Raw genomic sequence first — 13,685 nt, forward strand, 5'->3', positions numbered from 1 at the left:
TATACAGTTTCATCCAGAAAGGTGTATAATTTACATACCTCATATAAAATGAATAAAATTTACATAACGAAATGAATACAGAGAGCCTTAGGCTTTTATATTAAAATTTGGTGTTGAATTATCTTTTATGACATTATAGATTATTACATAAAACATATTTTTGTACATTTATAACCCTAAGACAAGAAAAATCATTGTTTCTTGAAAAAGATCTCCCAGCCACCATTGGTTTATAAAGGATAAACAGAACCTCTAAGAGTTTCGCGTTTACCAAATCTGGACTCCTTAGATTGACTCAGCACATCAGATATGCTTCATATTTCGCACAGTGATTGTTTCCTAAGTCACAGGCTTGCCTGTTCTCCTGAAGTATGGACGTATTATGCACTTTTGGGAAGTATCTCTGGCATGGTGGTTTTCTGTGTTGTGGATGTTATTGTGTATAAACTATATTATTTCTCCCTCTTTGCTCTCATGTGCTTTTCTATTATACTTAGTTATAAGTCCTTTGAGAACATTTCAAGAATAATATTCCTCTAAGAATTATTATTTTTTTAAAAGATTTTATTGGGGAGTTGGGGGAGGGGAACAGCATTGGGCAATCTGGGAAGGGGACCAAACAAGTTGCTGTCCTTTTTGTTCTTCAGTCTAGTTGTGGAGGACATCACTTCACTGGCCCATGTTGGTATTTTGATCATTGTGCTCTTCCCGGGTGTGGCAGATTGGTCGCCGGTCATTGGACAGCTGCTCATGGTGGCTCACGGCAGCTCATGCTGGCTGCCGTCCACTCATGCTGGCTGCCTGGCACTCACGGTAGCTTATGGCAGCCTACTGCAGCAGGGGTTGCAGCCTACACTGTCACCGGTGACTCACTGCAGCCCAGCCCGAGGTTGAGCTGTTGTTCACCATCTTAGCTATAGAGGGCACAGTGTCACTGGCCCTCATGTGGGGTCCTAACTGGGGCCCTGCTGCTCAGAGCTGGCATCCCAAGCCAGCTCTTAACCAACACACCCCTCGGCCAGTCCTAATAATTCTTCTCAGAGGGGAAGTTTTAGAGATAGAAAATTGAAGAAGGCCAGGCATTGGTATGTCTATGGCTTTCCCTGCGTTTGCTGAAACTTCTGTCAGATTGATGATGTTGAAGTTTCTAAATGTGATGGCAAGCTCAGAACTCTGATTTTTTTTTTTTTTGGTACAAAACCAGCATCTACCTATAGCTTCTTTTTTTATTGGACTTTTTTTTTCAGCTTTTCATTGTTTATTTTCTTTCCTTACTCTTTTATTCTTAGCCTCAGGGAACTCCACATGCCTCTTTATGTATACGATTTTGGTTATCTGCTCATTTATATGATTGTCTTTTGAAGCTTTGTTTCCAATGCATGGCTCTGCTGGCTTATTCTGTTGCTGAAGTAAAAAATAGGTCCCTCTGAAAGACCCACTTAAGTTTGTGCAGGTGTTCCTGTCTGGTGGGCCAGCATTACCAGAAAAGGAAAGGACTTGGGCTTTTAACTTCTGCAGCAGAGCGTTGGAGATGCCTGAAGATGAGGAACAACATCCTTGCCCATATTCTGTTGGACTTCTTTGCTTTCGCATGCTTTCTCTCTTTTCTACCTTTCCAGAATAGGTAGTAGCTGCTTTGATCAACAACCCATTTGCAATTCCGGTGATAAATGGGCCTGTTCAGACCATGTCAGCTCATGGATTAAAAAAGATCAATGTCTGCCTTTCTGTGACAAGAAACCGCCTCTACATATTTCCCTGCAGCTAACAATCTGCTCTTCTACCTCATGGATGAGTATGTTTGAGGAAATCTTCATTACAGCTATAGATCTTGGGATGGGCATTGGCCAGAGAGCCATGGGCTGGCTGGAGCATGGACACATGGAGGAGAGCAACTGGGCAGTGTGACATGCCCTAATGCCTCTCTTGCGCCCTGGGAGCCTGGTGTGGGCTCAGCAGAGGAACAGTCACATCACTTTTTCCTCCTGTACTGTTGTCAGTGTGGGTCTGCCCTTTAAATATGTGTTCTATTTTTTTTCTCCTTTTTGTCAACGATTCCAGTTATATACCCTGTGGTGTCTTTCATTTTCTTACAAACACTTTGTATTTGTATTCTAATTTATTTTCTCTTTGCTCTCTAAGGCGTTTGCTGTCTGTTGTTCCTCATATCACTCTACTTTTGTCCTTTATAAATTTGATGGTTTCATTTTTCTTCCCACTGCTTCTCTTGAACATGCATATATTTATCTTCTTCTGGTGTCTAGTCAACTTGCCTGTAAGTTTTTTTACTTGTGCTCTTGCTTCATAGATTTGATTGCTTCTTACGTTTTTAAAATTTGGGGACAACATTTAGTCATGATTTTTATATGCTTCATGACACTATTTTTCTGGATGTTATTATGAATCTACCATTTATTTTCCTTATTTCTTCCATTCTTTCCCTTTTTCCATAGTATATTTTTGAATATATTACTTTGGTTCTCTGATTTATTAAGCATCTTTGAGAGAGTAAGTTTTCTCAGCTATGAGGAGCAAGTTTACATCAGGACAGAGCTAGCACTCATTTCTAGGCCAGGTGGGATTACCTTGTGATGGTTCAGGGAATGGTATGTGAGTTTACGTAGACTTCTTTTCTCCCCAGTGAATGGAATGGGTAGCTTTTGAGTTTTTACAACTTAAAGTCTTCTTCTGCACTGCCACAATGATAGTGTGCTTCCTGCATACGTGGCTTCTTGGTGGGTTTTCTTATTTAACTCTGCCTTCTTTTCTTCATGGAATAAAACTGAGTCTATGGAACCTAGCGATTTTGGTTTTGCTTCTCATGGTATGCCCTTCACCTTTAAGAATTGTGCTTTGAGGCTGGCCGAGTGGTGCAATGGTTAAGAACTGGCTTGGGATGCAAGAGGGCCCCGGTTCGGATCCCACATATGAGGGCCAGTGACACTGCCCTCCACAGCTAAGATGCTGAACAACAGCTCAACCTGGAGCTGGGCTGCTGTGAGTCACCGGCGACGGCGTAGGCTGCAGCCCCTGTGGTAGTGGGTTGCCGTGGACTACTGTGTGTAGCCAGCAGCCAGCATGAGTGGCCAGCAGCCACAGTGAGCGGCTGTCCAGAAGCCAGTGACTGATCTGTCTCACCCGGGAAGAGCACAATGATGGTGCCAACTTGGGCCAGTGAAGCAACGTCCTCCACACCTAGCCTGAAGAACAAAATGACAGCAACTGTCTGTTCCCCTTCCCCCAATTCCCCAGCATTGTTCCCATCCCCCCAATTCCCCAATAAAAAAATCTTTAAAAAAACAGAAGTGTGCTTTGCTGACTGACTCGGATATCTGCAGCTACAGTGCCCTCTCTCTGCTGTCCCTTCTCTCTAACACATGCTTGTATGATCACCACTGCCACAGTGATTGTGGATGTACATATCGCGATAGAACTTCATCAGCCTTGGTCCCCTCTGGACAGGATATTCCTCTTGACCTGCTTTGGATAGGGAGATAGGGTGAGGAAGAAATAAACTTTTGTTGTTACTGAGTCCCTGAGATTTGAAGGAGTTCGTCCTTGTAGCATAACCTAACCTGTTTTGACTGATACAGTTGGTTCACCACTGAGGGTGCTACTCTGGAGGGCTTTTAGAAATATAAGGAGGCATTTTGATTGTCACTGTGACAAGTATCCAGGGGCTAGGGATCTGGGATCTTAAATCTCTGATAATGCTTACTACAGTCCTTGCACTAAAGATTGCTTTGCTGAAATGTCAATAGTTCCCCCATTGCAAAACTCAGTAAATGGCTTGACAAGTACAGCCAGGTGGCCTTCCTGGAGTAAGTGCCCATTACTAAAACCTTTCTCAAATGAATATTTTGGGAATTTTTTTTTTGGCTTCTACTTTAAGCAACCCAGATAATTTCAATTTTTGTATATATGTATTTATTATTTCCTAAATATAATATCCACGAGTGAACTGTTTTTATGTAATTCATTTTTATGTAATTCTCATACTGTTATTGGTGCTCAGTAAGCATCTGTGAATTTCATTAGATTGAAATATCTTCTTGGACCCATATTTGATGGAGTGCTTCCCATATTGTGGGTGCACATTAAGAAAATGTGGGTTCCCCTTTTGTTTTCTGTAGTTTGAACTGACAAGAGACTTGGAAATAAACAATTGAAAAAGACATTCCCTAAAGGTAGCCATCAAGTGTAATAAGACTCAAGTCAAATGGACCTGCTGTCACAGTAAAATACAGCCTATTGACTTCCTTCTCACCAGGGAAAAGCATGGCTTGCCACTTACCACAGACAGCATGGAGAGAAAGTGCCACCCTGAGAACTGCAGGAAGCAAGGTCCCATTTAGCTGAAAGGTACAGCATAAATCTGGTTGCATGTGTCCCTAGCAGAGAACCACATGTTTTTATAAGAGGTGAGGGTGGGCTACGCAATTATCTTACCTTAAAGGTCAGGAAATAAATAGTACCATAGTTAAAATATAACAGTGTTGACCAGCAGCATTTAAAAAACTATCACTAAATACCAACTAGGTACAAACGCTTAGTCGAGAGCAGTGGGAAGGGACAGCGGCTTACACCAAGATGAGGATAGAACCTGCCTTCTCGGCTTTTGGGATCTTATCTGGAAGCTAAGCATATACACGAATAAATCTAATAGCTATAGATTGTGACAAGTGTTATAACAGAGGTAATAAGAAAAGTTAGTGAGACTGTAGGAAAAAAACATTATTTTTAATAAGATGGAAGCAAATGAGTTAAATCCAGGAGGGATACTACTTTAGGTTGAGCCTTAAAGGAAGCCTAATGTGTGGACTGCTGAGTGATATGTATATATCACTGACTCCATCATCCTAAGGCAGGATTAAGGGGTATAATGTTTAGCCGTTAAAGAGTGCTATTACATACATTATTCATATGGCTATCTTAACGTTAACAGATGGTTTACATAATTGCAATCTGAAAATAGTGTTAATGGATTTAAAAATTGAGGTGTACTAAAAATTATTACAATAATTTCCCACAGATTCCTCAACAAATGTCTAGGCTGTTCATGTCATGCAAAGTGGCAGCTAATATACCCTCTATATGTCCACATTGCTTCAGTCTACTGACATTGACTGCTTGAAGTATTTCATTCAACCAGAACCAAAAATAAAAACGTCATTCAAAATGATGTTTAAGTAAATTCTTTTCTTATAAGATCAACCACTCTTACAGCCCAGTACTAGTTTATGTTCTTTGAATTGAAGGAGCTGTATATGGGCTATTAAGCAGTGTATTTCCTTTGGTTTGGATACTGGTATCATTTAGATGAGGGATAAAATAGCTTGGCTTCTCTTCAAGAAATGACACTTCATAATGTCTTGAATCCTCTTAACTTAGATATGTCTAATGTATATACATAGCTGAGAAGCGAAAGCTGTTCAAGTACATGTCCGTGAGCCCAGACCTTTAGAGCTGTGAGCACAAAATGGTTTAGCTAATTCAGTTCTTCCCGTAACACTTATTCACTTTGACAGGATGCCCCTGCACTCCCTTGCTCCTTCTCACTGTCATAAGGAAGGAACTCACCTCAATCCTTCTTGTAACCACGTTTGGGCCTGGTGGGGACAGCATGGGTGGACATCTGGAAATGGTGCTCTTTGCTGTCCAGTGATCAGCGGAAGGGGAGCTGGGCCCCAGGTTTCCTGCAGTCCCCTGCATCTTATGGATGACTGACACGAATCCACAGGGCGTCCTACCGTCCAGTTGGGCAGCCCCTGATGTAAAGCATACATAGCCCAAGGCAAATAACTAACTGCTCTTGGTGATATCATGCAAGGTTTTCTTGGAATTTTAATTTACTTCAGAATTTCCTTCCAGAAAGCATATCCTGGTAGTGTACTATGGTTAGCATGGGTAGTAAAGTGGCAGAAGAGAAAGAGAATGAGGTGGTAATATGAATTAAAATGTCTATCGTGTTTTCCAGATTATGCATTCTAATATAGTACACACAATTGTTCAGTGACAAAATCTTATTATTCCCACTTTACAGGTAAGGAAATTGAGGTCTGCGGGGATTAGGTAGTTTGCCCAAGGCCATTTGCCAGTAGGTGGAGGAGATGAGATAATAAATGCTAATACCTCATGTTGAGCCAGACATTGCATGTGCTCTACATGTGTGAATTAGTAAATTCTATCCTCACAACAGCCTATGTGGCAGACTTAACACTGGCTTTTTTTTTTTTTTTTTTTTTTGAATGTATGAGGAACTAGGTACTAGAGATCACTTAGTTTAAGGGATAAAGTCTTCAGACTCCTGATTCTATACTGCAGGGCAGCCCAAGTCACGTGGCATCTTCTGACGGCAATTTGAGATTTCTATCCATACACTGTGCTAAGATACGTCTATAAAGTGCTTTGCACACCATCTTGCACATAAAAAACATTCTGTAATCGAGAGCTACTATTAATTGTGATTAGTAAGGGTATATTTGCCTGTTACCTTTATTATAAAGACTTCTGATGCTTTTACAACTTTTGTTAGGATTATCAAATGCTGGATTTCACTGAGTCTTTACTTGTTGTTCAAGGCATCTTTTCAGGTTGTGGTTAGAAAGACTGAAATTCAATGACAAAATGCGACTTTTCTAAATTGACGAAGTGTCAGTAGCAAGTCAGGCTAGTAAGGCATAGCAGCAGGGAAGGTTCTTGCTGTGCTTGACTGGATGTTATCCTTTACTGGCCGTAAGCAGCCTGTGAACTCACAATACCATTTTAAAAATGCTTTGTAGTTTTCCAAGTGCTTTCAAGGGAATTCTTTCATTCGTGCCTCACAACAACACTGTCGGGTAGCCATTATCATCCCTGTTTCATAAATAAGGAAACTGAGACCTAGGGTCAGAAGTTAAGATTCCATTGACACACTAGGAATTGGAGGATCCAAAGCAGATTCCCTGACTCAAAGCTCAATGCTCTCCTCACTACACTTTGCTGCCTCATGTTTTTAAGGTTTCTGTCTCCTTACATTAGTTATGAGTCAACAAAATCTGACAATGCAAATGTAATAAAGTATCACAGTGGGTAGCTTTTCAAAATACATGAACAAAAAGGGAAATTGGATGGGCCTACCATTGAAATCTTAAAAAGTTCTTTCAACAGATATCCAACACGTATTTATTTGGTTCCTATTTTGTTGGTGACATCATGTTAAATTACATGAGGTATATAAAGAATTAGGGGCCAGGAATGCTGGGAAAGGCTTTCAGCTCAAGTTAAAACATTTTTAGATGTAAAAAAAAATTATAGGAATCATATCATGGTAAATACTTACATGCCTTATTTCGCTAATTAAACTAAAATCAAAGATAATTTTGACACAGGTACAAAGAGGTAACTGTGCTTTATTTATCTTTATATTTCACATAATGCCTGGCTCAATATCTTTTCAGTTGAATGAATGAATGAATGAATGAATGAATGAATGAGAGTATAGAGTCAGGGCTACTGCTCTGCAGGAACTTATGGACTAAATGGAAAGATAAGAAACTTAATTAAATAAAATACAAGATTGATAGATGACCACAGGATATAAGGAAGAAAGGCATAATTTCTAGTTGAGATGAGCAGGGAAAGCTTCATGGAAGAGGCACTTATTGAATGACGGGTAAGTAATAAGGATTTATGTTCTCCTTTTTTAGAGTAACGTAGATAAACTACTCTAGTGAAAATAAGAAGCATGAGATTTAAATCTTCCAGCACCCTGTAGGTGGGCATTCAAAATACTTTTGTTAAATGAATGAGTGATTGAATCTTTCCAACAAAAATTTTAACATATTAAGAGTGAAATGCTGTTGAGATATTTTGATGTTACTTGGAATCGGTTAGATTAAAAAATGTCAAAACACCTAATAAAGATCTTGCCATACTCAGTTTGGACCTTCTTGAAATCACAGAAGTACATTAGACAGTATTATATTTTGTTACAGAGATTTAATAAGCCTGTGCAATTCAGAGAACCATTTTGGATGTATAATCAAAGACTGAAACAAATGTCTTTGAGAGGTTGCATCATTTCCTTGAGAGGGAGAACACCAAGCCAAAAGTTCAGTTATGTCCTCATTCCTGACTTACCCCATTTAATTTTAACATCTTTTGGCAGCCTGCCCATAAAATCTAGTGTATGAGAATTCCTGCTTGATTCTTACCTTCAGTTAAACTCTAGTCTTCACATTGATCATTTGGTTTTATTTCTTTTCACAGAAAACCACTTGCAGTGCCACCTAGGTTACTCTCTGAGCTGGGACTTTTATACCAACAATAAAAGGAAGCATTATTTACAATAAGCCATTTTTCCATTTGATGGCAGTGACTCACAGTGCTTTCCTTTACTCAAGAGTAAAATAATAATGCTTCTACCTGAAATTTAAGGGTTTTTTTTGTTTGTTTCTAATTTTTACCTGGGGTTGTAATCATCAAAAGAATAAAAACATAAAACATTAGTTATAGAGGTGGGACTTCAGTTTGCTTTTATTATAATAAGTAATAAACACATTCAATGAACTTTCCAAATATTGTATATTTATCTGATTCCCTTTAGAGATTATTTTTTTAAAGATTTTATTGGGGAATTGGGGGAGGGGAACAGACAAGTTGCTGTCCTTTTATTCTTCAGTCTAGTTATGGAGGACGTTGCTTCACTTGTCCATGTTGGTATTGTGATCATTGCGCTCTTCCCGGCTGAGGCAGATCTGTCGCCGGCCATTGGACGGCAGCTCGTGGCAGCTCACAGCAGTTCACACCGGCTGCCTGCTGCTCACACTGGCTGCTGGCCACTTCCAATAGCTTTGCAGCAGCCCACTGCAGCCCCACTGCAGCCTATGCCGTCGCTGGTGACTCATGGCAGCCCAGTTCCAGGTCAAGCTGTTGTTCACCATCTTAGCTGTAGAGGGCGCAGTGTCACTGGCTCATGTGGGATCCAAACCAGCAGCCCTGCTGCTCAGAGCTCACGTTCCCAAGCTAACTCTTAACTAACAAGCCACTTGGCCATCCCAAGAGATATTTTGAAGAATGGTAAAATAAAAAAAGTCAACAATGTTAATATTACAAATGTAAATTATTTAATGTTTTTGGTGATCACATTTGATTCCCCATATATATTCCTATTGAGGAGAAGCCCCATTTGAATTGGATGTCTGCATATATTCAGTAAAGTCCAAATAACTTGAAAATTTGGCTTACAACACCATGATGAACACTTTACAAAAAATAATGTCTAAATTAATTAGCACTAGTGAGGTGAATCCTGTCTCTTGAAAATATAATGGTACATTTTTGGAAACTTTGTATATAGAAATGTTTGCAAATTTCTGTAAGATAAAATGTGAGCCTTTTATAAAATTTCTCAGAACTTTCTGAAGTTCAGAGATTTGTATTATCCTCCATCTTCTCTTAGAAGTCTATGTCATGCTTCAATATATTTTCAATGATTGTGATTACCTTGACTTGGAATTCCACCCCCTCAAAAAAAGAATAATGGCAATAGTTGAACATATGTCATAAATTATAGGAAAGGAGACTTTTACAAATATTTATAGAAAAAAATGCTGTCATGGAAAGAAATCCAAAAGTGAATGCTTCAAAGAGGACATGAATTTCCTTCCTTAAGGCAGTAGTTTTCTTCTTTGCATCTTTTTTTAACACTTAATTTAGTTATTTTAACATTCACTATTATTTTATATTAATTTCAGGTGTACAGCATAGTGGTTAGATGTTTATATAATTTAAGAAATGATCTCCTCTGACTAGTTTAGTACCCACCTGGCATTATACATAGCTATTACCATAATATTGACTATTCTCTATGCTTTACTTTATATACCCATGACAATTTTGTAACTACCAATTTGGACTTCTTAATTCCTTTACCTTTTTTACTCACCCCAAACCCCCACCTATCTGGCAACCATCAAAATGTTCTCTGCGTGTGTTTCTGTTTTGTTTGTTTGTTTATTTTGTTCTTTAGATTCCACATATAAGTGAAATCACATTGCATCTGTTTCTCTGTCTGACATGCTCCGCTCAGCACTCAGGACCCTCCAGGTCCATCCATGCCACCACAGATGTCAAGAACCCATTCCCTTCCATGACCAAACAATACCACATTGCATATATGTACCTCCTCCTCCTCTTTATCCATTCATCCATTTTTGGACACCCAGGCTGCCTCCACATCTTGCCTATTGTAAACAATACTGCAATAAACATATAAATTCATTCATCCCCTTGAAATAACATTTTGGGTTTCTTCAATAAATAATCAGAAGTGGGATTACTGGGTCCTTCTTTATCTCTTGTTATAGCCTTTGTGTTAAAGTCTATTTTGTCTGGTATAAGCATTGCTATGTCAGTTTTTTGTTTGCTTCCATTTTCATGAAATATCTTTTCCCCGTCCCTTTACTTTCAGTCTGTGTGTATCTTTTGATTTGAAGGGAGTCTCTTGTAGGCAGTATGTATAAGGGTCTTGTTTTCTTATCCATTCAGCCACCCCATGTCTTTTGATTGGGGTATGTAATCCATTTACATTTAAAGTAATTAATGATAGATATGTAGTTATTGCCATTTTATTATTCATATTTTTTATCTTTTTTTTTTCTTGTCTTAAAGACGACCCTGTAAGATTATTTGTAACACTGGTTTGGTGGTGATGAACTCCTTTAGCTTTTTTTTTGTCTGAAAAGCTCTTTATCTGTCCTTCAATTCTTTTTTTTTTTTTGAGTTTCTAAAGAATTTATTTCCGAGGTTTCAGAGGTCCTGCTGTGGGGAGATTGATAATAAGATCAGGTGGGTCAAGGAGGCAGCAGGAAAACCAGTTAGGAGACCCTTACAACTACCCAATGTAGGGGTGACAGTAGAATGGACCTGAGTGTTTGGGTCAGGCTGACTGCATGGTTGCTGATGGCTTAGAGATTAGTGTGAGAGCAACAGAGGCATCTAGGATACTGGCAAGTTTTCAAACCTGAGCATCTGGAAGGATGGAATTGACCTTGACTGAGAAGAGAAAAATACTGGGAGGATTAGGAAGTGGCCCTGTTCAAAGGCCTTGTGTGTGGACATGTTATGGTAGAGGGTCCCAATAACGTCTTGGATAGATACCTCAGGTTGACTTAGCTCATTCTCTTCCAACCCCCTTGAAAAACACACAAGAGTCTGGGAAGCTGAACACAGCAGTTCCTGGAACCGCTGACAGCAGATGCACGAGTGTGAGGTATGGAAGAGGGAAACGGTTCCTTTGAGATGTGGGAGTGCCCCTCCCAGCACTCAGGGCCATGGAGCTGGTGGTTCCCAAGCCTGTTGCTACCTAGAAGCTGCAGAGGTCCATGGCCCAAGGTCAACACAGTGTCTTGATTTGTCAGATTCTTCATCCAGGAAGTCGCAACTGCTTTTTTTTCTTTTTTCGAGCCATATCTTCAATCCAGCCATTGGAGATCTTTCTGGAAGCTCAACTTGTGTTTGGTTTCCAACTCATGTAGCATAATGCGCTCAAGGCCCATCCACGTGGTCACAGGAAGATATCTTCCTTTCTTATGGCTGAATAACGTTCCTGTGTGCACATGTACCACATCTTTTTTACCCATTCATCTGTCGATGGGCATTTGAGTTGTTTTCATATCTTTCATTATTGTGAATAATGCTGTGATACACATGAAAGTGCATATATCACATCGAAATAGGATTAAGATTTTTAAATTCCATGATTTCCCAATTTCTTAGGGATCTGGCTCTCTCACAGGCTCAGGAGAAGAGGTCTTGGAGTACTGGGGAGACAATATTTTGCGTTTCTGTGGAGCTCTCTGGCGATGCTGAAACTGTCAGACCCAGACCACCCTTGAGCAACAGCCTTAGGCCCTCTCTCCCTGGCCTGAGCTGGACACAGAAAATTCCCCTGTCCTTCAATTCTAAATGATAGTTTTGCTAGATAGAGTACTCTTGGTTGTATGTCCTTACTTTTCATCATGTTGACTATTTCCTGCCAATCCTTTCTGGCCTGCAAAGTTTCTGTTGAGAAGTCATATTACAGTCTTTTGGGAGCTCCCTTGTAGGTAACTAACTGCTTTTCTCTTGCTGATTTTAAGATTCTTTCATTGTCTTTAACCTTTGGCATTTTAATTATGATGTGTCTTGCTGTGGACCTGTTTGGGTTCATCTTGTTTGAGACTCTCTGCACTTTCTGGACTTGTATATCTATTCCTTTGTCAGGTTAGGGAAGTTTTGAGTCATTATTTCTTCAAATCAGTTTTCAATTCTTTGTTCTCTCTCTTTTCCTTCTGGTACACCTATGATGCAAATATTGGTATGCTTGATGATATCCCAGAGGCCCTTTAAACTATCACCTTGTATGAGCCACAAAGCAATCTACAGATATCTGGTCGCTGCTTGCACTGTGCTTGGAGGTGCCTTGAGAGGCCAATCTGCGAACCAATGCCAGCCATCGCTCGTCCTGGGTTAGGGCTGCTCAGCCAGCGATATGGGACATGTTGAAGTCAGATGCTGCTTGTTTGTGTTATGTGAACCTATGAGAGATTTTATGAAAGTTTGCTGCGTGAGCTAAGACAGGTTGTTTGTACAGAAAGCCACTAGAAGAGGCTTGGGTGTGCCTGAAAGTTGGCTGGGGAGGATCTCAAGGAATCATTAGGGCGGGGCAGAGGAAAGGTAGTAATCAGTTTGACGGAGACTCAGATGTGACGTCTGCTTTCATCTGCAAGTGGGGTGGGGGAGGGCTCAGCAAAGAAACATTGGCTTCCACCAGCTCCTACCACCGGGAGAAAGCTGCCCCTTCAGAGTCCTCACTCTGAAGTTAGACAATTCAGCTCCTCACTCTATGTCCCTGGTGCCTTGTGAGCTGGTGTCCCAGCACTGGAGCTCAGAGCAAATGAGTCTGTCAGTGAGTAAGTCTGTGCGTGGGCCCCTTACGACTAACTTCTAGGACTGCAGCTGTCCTCCAGCTCACTCAGCCACAATCTCTCCTGCTTTTCACAGCCAGAAGTTATAGGAACCTCTCTCCCTGGCACTGAAATCCAGGGCTGGGGAGGGGCTAGGACACTTCATTTCTCAGTGGGGACCTCTGCAGCTGAATATCCCTTCCAATTTTTAATGGTCACACACAGGTGTGGGACCAGCCTGTTCCATGCCTCTGCCCCTCCTACCAGTCTCAAGGGGGCTTCTTCGGGTTTTTTTTTTTTTGTAGTTGTAGGGCTTTGGTTCAACTATTATAGACTTCAGGTGATTCTCAGTGATGGTTGTTGTGTAGTTTAGTTATAATTGATGTGGTTCTGAGAGGAGGTGAACACAGCATTTACCTACTCTGCCAGTTTGACCAGAAATCAAGGCAGTCTTTTTCAAACCTTGGCATGTAGGGGAATCACTTGGGATCCAGTTAAAAATAGGATTTCTGGGCCCCGTTCTGAAGGGATGTCCATATTCTGTAGATATCTGAAATAGGAAAGGGCTGCATGAGAAAAGGATAAGACGGAGGGCTTTAAAAGGAGTGGAAAAAAACTTTTGAGGGTGATGGATTTGTTCTTTATCTGAAGTGTAATAATGGCTCCTCAGGTGTGTATATTAGTCAAAACTTATGTAAATCATCAATAAAGCTTTTAAAATTCAATAAAGTGGACCATAGGCAAAGGAAAGATTAT

Source organism: Hipposideros armiger, unplaced genomic scaffold, assembly GCF_001890085.2.
Source record: "Hipposideros armiger isolate ML-2016 unplaced genomic scaffold, ASM189008v1 scaffold_453, whole genome shotgun sequence".
In the NCBI taxonomy this organism is placed as follows: Eukaryota; Metazoa; Chordata; class Mammalia; order Chiroptera; family Hipposideridae; genus Hipposideros; species Hipposideros armiger.